This window comes from Dendropsophus ebraccatus, chromosome 1, assembly GCF_027789765.1.
Source record: "Dendropsophus ebraccatus isolate aDenEbr1 chromosome 1, aDenEbr1.pat, whole genome shotgun sequence".
Taxonomy (NCBI): Eukaryota; Metazoa; Chordata; class Amphibia; order Anura; family Hylidae; genus Dendropsophus; species Dendropsophus ebraccatus.
This window is the reverse complement of record NC_091454.1, coordinates 222,529,213-222,539,691: the sequence shown is the minus strand read 5'-3', so window position 1 is coordinate 222,539,691 and position 10,479 is coordinate 222,529,213.

Below are 10,479 nucleotides of genomic sequence, written 5' to 3'. Positions count from 1 at the left end.
CAGCACCAATTCAGACCTAGATAAAAGGAAAAAAACGCATTGGCTAAATTCATCCCTTCCGGAAGGAAACCATAAATGCGGCCAATGTAATTACTGCTCACAAATGCTCAGTACGGCATATGTTCATCTGGGGGGAAAAGATTGCTACATTTTATTACCTGCAGAACCACATACACGGTATATGCCCTGATATGCCCATGCAAAAAATTCTATATAGGCAAAACGAAACGGCCCCTTTGGAACAGATATAAAGAGCATGTATACTCTGTTCGCACAGGGAAAGGGGTGCCGCGCCTGATAGATCACATTCGCAAAGAGCACGGGGGCGATACCAAGTGCTTAAAGTTTTTAGGTCTGGAAAGGGTTAACCCCAAAGGTAATGGCACAGACCAGCACCAAACTCTATTAAGAAGAGAATCTTTATGGATCGCTGGTCTGGAAGCCACGGGCCCACTTGGCCTTAACGAAAGAAACGATCTTACAGTGTTTTTGTAACTTTTTTACTGCTTTGAGATGTTTTAGTATCACTCATCACGTGTGCTACCTGTGTCTATTTTACACTCCCCCTTGTTACACGGCGCATGCTCCTGGCTAGACGACAGGCCCGAGAGGCCAGAAACGGCCGTCGCCATTAGAGACACGCCACGCACCCTCCTCCCCCCTGCCTGCACTGTTATGTGAAATAAAGAAGCAAGCCTACGACTAAGCTATCGGTGAGTGCTGGATATATTTACTCTCCCTCTACATAACTACTATAATACTGCCCCTATATACAAGAATATAACTACTATAATACTGCTCCTATATACAAGAATATAACTACTATAATACTGCTCCCTATATACAGGAATATAACTACTACAATACTGCTCCTATATACAAGAATATAACTACTATAATACTGCTACTATATACAGGGATATAACTACTATAATACTGCTCCTATATACAAGAATATAACTACTATAATACTGCTCCCTATATACAGGAATATAACTACTACAATACTGCTCCTATATACAAGAATATAACTACTATAATACTGCTCCTATATACAGGGATATAACTACTATAATACTGCTCCTATATACAAGAATATAACTACTATAATACTGCTCCTATATACAGGAATATAACTACTATAATACTAATACTAATACTAATACTAATTTTTGGGTCTGGTCTTGTGGCATGGGGGTTGCAGGGCCGTTCCATGGCCTCCCTTCCCTGACTGTGCACGCCTGCGGGGGTGGTGGTCACTGACCGGCACAGTGTGGACTTAGTGTAGGGACCCATGTGTATCAGATACCTGCACGAGGTGCATGGGGCAGTGTGGCTTGGTCAATTCACATACAGAATTCTGATGTTTTTTATGCAGCCGAGAGGTATTGGTGTCAGCCATGGGTGTGAGGTGCAGCACTCTTTTTCTTACCTGAACCGTATTTTGTTTCTCTCTTTTCTCCGTGTTTTGCACTCCTTTTGGTAAGACCCACATGACCGCAATTAGCAGGATACACCTGAGTGCTCATGGTTTTATTCCCTCCTGTCTGTCCCATTCTATCTGTGATAGCTATGGTGAGTGCAATACCTTATCCAGACTTGTGCTGTTTGGGGGCAGCTTCCTCCGCCGGCGGTGCTGGCTGGGTTTTGGTGTGGCATTTTTGGGTCTGGTCCTGTGGCATACGGGTTGCAGGGCCGTTCCATGGCCTCCCTTCCCTGACTGTGCACGCCTGCGGGGGTGGTGGTCACTGACCGGCACAGTGTGGACTTAGTGTAGGGACCCATGTGTATCAGATACCTGCACGAGGTGCATGGGGCAGTGTGGCTTGATCAATTCATACACAGAATTCTGATGTTTTTTATGCAGCCGAGAGGTATTGGTGTCAGCCATGGGTGTGAGGTGCAGCACTCTTTTTCTTACCTGAACCATAACTACTATAATACTGCTCCCTATATACAGGAATATAACTACTATAATACTGCTCCTATATACAGGAATATAACTACTATAATACTGCTCCTATATACAAGAATATAACTACTATAATACTGCTCCCTATATACAGGAATATAACTACTATAATACTGCTCCTATATACAGAAATATAACTACTATAATACTGCCCCTATATACAGGAATATAACTACTATAATACTGCTCCTATATACAGGAATATAACTACTATAATACTGCCCCCTATATACAAGAATATAACTACTATAATACTGCTCCTTATTAGTGATAAGCGAGTACTAAAATGCTCGGGTGCTCGTTACTCGAGACGAATATCTGCCGATACTTGAGTGCTCGTTTCGAGAAATGAACCCCATTGAAGTCAATGGGAGACTCAAGCATTTTTGCAGGGGACCCAAGTTCGGTAGGGAGAAGGTCGTGTGAAAATCTGTCACCCTCAGAAAATGATGGAAACACCACGCAAATGGACAGGAAACAGCAGGGGCAGCATGTATGCATGACTCTGAGGCTGCCTAATGGCATCATTATGCTTAATTCTGTGCAACAGCCTGGTTAAAACAGAGGTAGGCATATGGACCACCCAAAAACTCAGCCTGATACAGCATGGCAGTGAGAACACAGGGAACCATTAAAAGTGAGTGAGGAAGCAAGTGAGCCCACCCAAAAATTGGAGTGAGTCCAGGGGCTGGGATATTTAGTGGACACAAACCCTGGTGCTGACAGCTAACTGGCTAGGCCAGCTGTCAGTCACCATCAAGGGTACACCTGATGCCTCTCGACCGGGGGTGGTGAGGCCACGGCTAGACCAAAAAAATAAAACAGCTGGCTGGTTGGCGAGGGCGCGATTGGCTGGCCCCCGGTAACCAGTCCCGCTCCTCGGCAGACGTAGTGTGACGTCCGAGCATGGCAGTGAGGACACAGCAAACAATACAGTCTTCTTAAGAGGCCCCGGAATTTGAACGAATACACTTTCAATCCTTTAAAGAGTCTCTAAGAGACGGCACGTGCGGTAGCCTGTGTATTAAAAAGACCTGGTCAATCCTGCCTTCAAAAAGGCTACTACATCCAAGGAAGGAAAGAAGCTACTGGTAAAAGGCCTGGTCAATCCTGCCTTCAAAACGGCTACAAGACTGACAAAAAGGTAGAAGGTTCTGGTGAAAGAATGGCATAGGACACCCGTAAGATAAGATGACATCCACAGATAATATGGTTTGAAATGGACAAGACAAGGAATGTAAGGGCAGGCACAGCAGTAGTCAACATGGATGCCCAGCAGTAGCCAACAAGTAGCCTTCTACCCCCAGCACCCTTTCGATTTTCAATTTGACTGTAGCAGTTGGGTTAACATTCTATTGAAGTTCTATGCAGGTGTACTACAAATCCCAGCAATACAGTGAAGTACACACTAGTTTTGGGGGGGCTGTACGGTACAGTCTGGTAGTGACTGGACCTAGACACACTCTCTGACACCCCCGTCCAATGAGCAGTGAAGTTCTATGCAGGTGTACTACAAATCCCAGCAATACAATTTAGTACAGCAGGACCACCAGCCCCAAAATAAAAAAAGAGTACACTGAGCACTTCTTAGGGGTGTGTATGTAACACCTAATGCCCCCTTTCTGCCAGCAGCCGGTCACCACAGTGTGCTGGTTAAATCGCGGTAGCAGCACTGCAACTCCCAGCCAGCAGTCTGTAGTAATACTATTAATAAAAGCCTTTTAGCCCTGAAAAGGTCTGTGTGTTTGTATTGCTAGTATATACCCTGCCTACTGGGACGCTATATCCTACACTGACACTCTCCCTGACCAGCAGCAGCTCTGTCCCTGATCTCTCACAGCATGCGTCTGAAGCGAGCACTGCCGGCGCCGAGTTTTATATGGCAGGGTCATCTGATCTGGCCAACCAATCACTGCTATCGACATGTATGGGTCCCACATCATCGCAGGACGTACCAAAGAATCTCCTGCATGTTTATTGGCTGAGAAATAGCGCCCAAACTGACAGGAAACGGATGATGAGATTTTCTTGAGTATCGCGAGATGCTCCTCCGAGTATCAAGTTCCATCGAGTACCCTAATACTCGATCGAGTACCAAGCTCGGACCAGCATGCTCGCTCCTTATATAGTTGCAGTGAAACCCTGACTTTCCTTGAGTAGAGCAACATAAAGATGTAGGTAGGGAAGATGGATATGCAAAGCAACTCTCACCTATCTGGACGGGAAAGCTACTTCCAAAAGGTGGCATTAGAGAGCTGCTTTGCATATCCTATTGGGGCTGGAAAGAAGCAGAGCAGCAGCAGTCTCGCAGATAAGATGCCGTTTAATGGCTAAAGAAAGTATAGCAGTGATGTCACACCGAGCGCTTTAAAAATATAAAGGTTTCCTGAAACCATTGGTAAGGAACATAAGACCATATATTAAGGACACGCCTATCTACTGAACAAAATATTTACCATACATCCCCTACTCAATGGCGCCACCTAGAGATGAACGTAACTCAAACAGCATTTGATTACCAGTGGCTGGAAAAGTTGGATGCAGCCCTAGGGAGTCTGTGAAAACATGAAGACAGCCTTTGGCATATGGCCGTATCCATGTTTTCCAGGACTCCCTAGGGCTGCATCCAACTTCTTTAGCCACAAGTTATCAAATGCGGCACGATCAGACTCGCATGTTCAAGTTGCGCTCATCTCTAGTGCCGTCCTCTCCACCGTGAATCTTGTATTTCAACGTCCTACACAAAGATGGACTGACTGCCAGGAGTAGTTCAGGGGTAACAAATTTATACTTGCCCACAATTACTTTTCTTTTGGCAAAGAAGCAAATCTCCAATGTACTGGAACAACCATGGGCACCAAGATGGCACCGCAAAACGACAAGCGTATTCATGGCAAAACTGGGAAATGACTTTCGGGCATCTCCTGCTCCATGAAACCCTTGGCCTTCTTCCACTCCGTAGATGAGGTCCTAATCATCTCAAATAACTCTGAGTAAGGGATTCAATACATTTCATCCTATTATAAACTTACAAGAGATTTACTATGGGGACAAGTTATGCCCTGTCTACAATATCGGTGGGATAGGTCATAACTAACCGGTCGTAAAGGGTTGGACCTTGCGTTATTTGAATACAGGGAGCCTGAAATCCCCGCTGGATGGAGCTTCGAGCCACTGCAGATAGGTGCAGATTTCTTGTATCAGGGCTATCACCCAACCTCAAACGATGACCAAACCCTTAGAGCCACCAAGAGACACAGGCGTCAACTACCCAAATAACAGTAGAACCAATGATATATACCACTGGTGGTGATCTACAGCCTTCAGCTAGAGGTACTAAGTAGTGTTAAGCAGACTTGAGAAAATTGTCCGGTTTTGGCAACTTCTCAGAACCTGAACAGTCAGCATTTGATTCCCAGAATCTGGAGAAGTTAGTAGAGATGATCGAACATCTGGAATCTTAGGTTCGATTGAACTCGAACTTTCCGCATTTGATTCCCGATGCCTTCCTTTTCCGTGGGGACGGTGGAGACTGCCCGAGTACCTATTATCTAGGCTGTATCCCTGTTTTCCAGGCAGTACTCGGCCAGGTTCACCTTCCCCACGGACCGGGACGGCATCAGGAATCAAATGCGGAAGGTTCAAGAAGGTTCGAGTTCGATCGAACCTAGGATTTCCCGATGTTAGATCATCTCTAGAAGTTAGTTGTCACCCTAGTTGCCATAAGTTGTATCCATGTCTCCCAGGACTCCGTAGGGCGCCATCCAACTTCTACAGACACCGGGAATCAAATGCCGAACTTTCAGATTTAGAGATGTTGCCAAACCCGGACAGTTTCCTCAAGTCCGCTCAACACTAGAACTAAGGAAAACTGTGAGAAAACTACAAGTCCTCCAACACTAGGATGACATCTGGAAGTAATATTCCCACACCCTCCCCCAAATCTCAGCTACATCATGATAAGGAGTTCACTGCCCTCTGAGACTGCAAAGTAAGGAGCTGCAAAACCTGTTCTCCTATAACGTCCATGGACACGTCCTTTCTAACTAGAAGACATGTTGTCGAGGTGACAGATATGAGAGGAGACATCACTAGAGAGAAGCAGCATGGTTGTTTTGGTAGACTTCCCACCATCTAGGCTGCTAGGAGACATTGGGAGTAGTGGCTACATGAGGGCTCACATGGTGAACAGGCTTCAGTCGGCCCAGGCACCAGTACAGAGGATCATGTAATCCACTAACAACCATGAGCAGCACCATAGTTTTCCACCATCCAGGCACAGGTGGCCCCACCATTACACCCCTGTCTCTGCCAGCTCCATCTCCAAACATAGGCAGGCCCTCCTTTACACCCCTGACTCTGCTCACACCAACTCCAGACCTAGGTAGCCCCTCTCTTATACCCCATGTCTCTGCTTGGACCGTTACCAGGATCTTAGGTAGGACACACTGCCCCTTGCTGTTGGGAAGGATACATTCTCCCCCTGCTGGTGTGATGATGTGGGGAAGACACACTGCCCCCTGCTGGTGGGATGTTGTGTGGAGGACACACTGCCGCCTGCCGGGGTGATGTGTGGAGGAAACACTATCCTCTGCTGGTGTGATGATGATGTGGGGAGGATGCACTGCCCCCTGCTGGTGTGATGATGCAAGGAGGACACACAGCCCCTGCTTTTGTAATGGTGTAGAGGACACATTGCCCCCTGTTAGTGTGATCATGTGTGGAGGATACACTGCACCCAGCTGTTGTGGACCCTTACCAGGATCTTTGGAAGGACACACTGCCCCCTGCTGTTGTGAAGGACACATTCCCCCCTGCTGGTGTGATGGTGTGGAGGACACACTGTCCCCTGCTGATATGATGATGTGGAAAGGACACATTGCCCCCTGCTAGTGTGATTATGTGGGGAGGACACACTGCCCCCTGCTGGTGTGATGATCTGTGGAGGAAACACTGTCCTCTGCTGGTGTGATGATGCAAGGAGGACACACAGCCCCCTGATTTTGTAATGATGTGGAGGACACACAGCCCCCTGTTAGTGTGATGATGTGTGAAGGATATACTGCCCCCAGCTGTTATGATGATGTATTAAAGACACAATACCCCTAGCTGGTGTGATGATATGGGGAGGACACAATGCCCCGTGCTGGTGTGATGATGTGGAGGATACACTGCCCTGTGCTGGTATGATGATGTGGAGGATATACTACCCCCTGGTAGTGTGATAATGTGGGGGACACACTGCCCCCTGCTGGCGTGATGATGTGGGGGACACACTTCTCGTTGCTGGTGTGATGATGCAAGCAGGACACACTGCCCCCTGCTTTTGTAATGATGTGGAGGACACACAGCCCCCTGTTAGTGTGATGATGTGTGAAGGATATACAGTACTGCCCCCAGCTGTTATGATGATGAATGGAAAACACAATACCCCTAGCTGGTGTAATGATGTGGGGAGGACACACTGCCCTGTGCTGGTGTGATGATGTGGAGGATACACTACCCCCTGCTAGTGTGATAATGTGGGGGACACACTGCCCCCTGCTAGTGTGATAATGTGGGGGACACACTGCCCCCTGCTGGTGTGATGATGTGTGGAGGACACACTGCCCCCCTGCTGGTGTGATGATGTGTGGAGGACACACTGTCCCCTGCTGGTATGATGATGTGTGGAGGACACACTGTCCCCTGATGGTATGATGATGTAGGAAGGACACATTTCCCCCTGCTAGTGTGATGATGCAAGGAGGACACACTGCCCCATACTTTTGTAATGATGTGGAGGACACACAGCCCCCTGTTAGTGTGATGATGTGTGAAGGATAAACTGCCCCCAGCTGTTATGATGATGTATGGAAGACACAATACCCCTAGCTGGTGTAATGATGTGGGGAGGACACACTGCCGCGTGCTGGTGTGATGATGTGGAGGATACACTACCCCCTGCTAGTGTGATAATGTGGGGGACACACTGCCCCCTGCTGGTGTGATGATGTGGAGGATACACTAGCCCCGGCTGGTGTGATAATGCGGGGGACACACTGCCCCCTGCTGGTGTGATGATGTGGGGGGGACACTGCCCCCTGCTGGTGTGATGATAATAATAATAATAATAATAATTTTTATTTATATAGCGCCAACAGATTCCGCAGCACTTTACAATTCTGGAGGTACATACATAGACAAAAAAAAAAAAAAAAAAATCGACATTACAGAGATACATATAATTATCCATACATGAGGAGTGAGGTCCCTGCTCGCATGCATGAGCTTACAGACTATCAGGAGGGGGTGCGAGACAAAATGGCAGAGGGGCAAAGTGCATCGTTGTTCTTATGGTCCAGCCATCTTTATGAATAAGGCAGTGCGGGTAAGGGGGGGGTGAGCCTGTCACCAGCCAATGCCTGCATGCACAGGTCTAAGTGCTTAAATGCTTGGTGTGTGTGCATGTATGTATGTATGTATGTGTCTGTGTAGGTGTTCGCGTGTGTGGTGGAGGTGTGTGTATGTGTGTGTGTGTGTGTGTGTGTGTGGAGGTGTGTGTGTGTGCGTGTATGTATGTGTCTGTGTGCGTGGTGGAGGTGTGTGTGTGTGTGTGTGTGGAGGGGGGGTTGAGGGTTGAGTCAAAATTAGGGAACCTGGTAAGCCTGTTTGAACAGATGTGTTTTGAGGGCACGTTTGAAGCTTTGGGTATTGGGGGTGAGTCTGACAGTCTTGGGTAATGTATTCCATAGAACTGGTGCAGCTCGGGTGACGTCCTGGAGACGGGAGTGAGAGGTGCGGATCAAGGTGGATGTTAGTCGTAAGTCATTAGAGGAGTGTAAGGCACAGGTAGGACGGTAGACAGAGATGAGGGAGGAGATATACGGAGGTGCAGCACTGTGGAGAGCTTTATGGGTGAGCAGGAGGACTTTATATTGTATCCTGTGTTTAACAGGGAGCCAGTGTAGTGACTGGCACAGGGGGGAGGCATCAGTATAGCGGCTGGACAGGGAGATGAGCCTGGCCGCTGTATTGAGAATGGACTGGAGAGAGGAGAGTTTAGAGGAGGGAAGGCCGATTAGTAAGGAATTGCAGTAGTCTAGACGGGAATGAATAAGAGCGACAATGAGAGTTTTAGCAGATTCGACAGGAAGGAAGGGACGGATTTTAGAGATGTTTTTTAGATGCAGATTACAGGAACGTGAAAGAGATTTAATGTGAGGAGTGAAGGACAGATCCGAGTCAAACATAACCCCAAGGCAGCGGGCTTGTTGTGTAGGGGTTATGGTCGCACCACAGACAGAGATGGAAATGTCAGGTGGGGGGTGGTTAGCAGAGGGAGGGAAGACAAGAAGCTCAGTCTTAGCAAGATTTAGTTTTAGGAATAGGGAGGACATAGCGTTAGAGACGGCAGACAGACAGTTACTGGTGTTCTGTAGAAGTGCGGGGGTGATATCACGGGAGGAGGTATATAGCTGGGTATCATCAGCATAGAGATGGTATATAGCTGGGTGATATCACGGGAGGAGGTATACAGCTGGGTGATATCACGGGAGGAGGTATACAGCTGGGTATCATCAGCATAGAGATGGTATATAGCTGGGTATCATCAGCATAGAGATGGTATATAGCTGGGTATCATCAGAATAGAGATGGTATATAGCTGGGTATCATCAGCATAGAGATGGTACTGAAAACCAAACTTGCTGATGATTTGTCCGATGGGTAAAGTGTAAAGTGAGAAAAGGAGAGGGCCCAGGACTGATCCCTGAGGAACCCCAACTGTAAGGGGGAGAGAAGATGACGTGGAGCCAGAAAGTGATACACTAAAGGAGCGGTCGGAGAGATAGGAGGAGAACCAGGAAAGAGCAGAGTCCTTGAGGCCGATAGAGCGGAGCGTGGAGAGGAGGATGCGGAGGATACACTACCCCCTGCTAGTGTGATGATGTGGAGGACACACTGCCCCCTGCTGGTGTGATGATGTGGAGGATACACTACCCCCTGCTGGTGTGATGATGTGGAGGACACACTGCCCCCTGCTGGTGTGATGATGTGGAGGACACACTGCCCCCTGCTGGTGTGATGATGTGGAGGACACACTGCCCCCTGCTGGTGTGATGATGTGGAGGACACACTGCCCCCTGCTGGTGTGATGATGTGGAGGACACACTGCCCCCTGCTGGTGTGATGATGTGGAGGACACACTGCCCCCTGCTGGTACAGTTTCATTCAATTCCAACAACTCCTCCTGGTGCGATATTTTTGTCACTGAGTGTATATCTGTTCTGTCATATGCCTGAGGTGTATATATATATATTTTCATACTGCTTTACTCTCATTCGCCATTACTAGGAATCCCATCTGCAGGCCGGCGGCTTTGTCTCTCAGGGTGAGGACTTATTCCCCCGCTGGGCAGTCTCGGTACCAGTCCCCTCTCTATTCTACACCCCTGGGGGTGGTCACAGGTCATGGTCCTCTAGGCGTCTGTTCTCCATCACCTCGGGGGTCTCTGGTACCTGTCACTC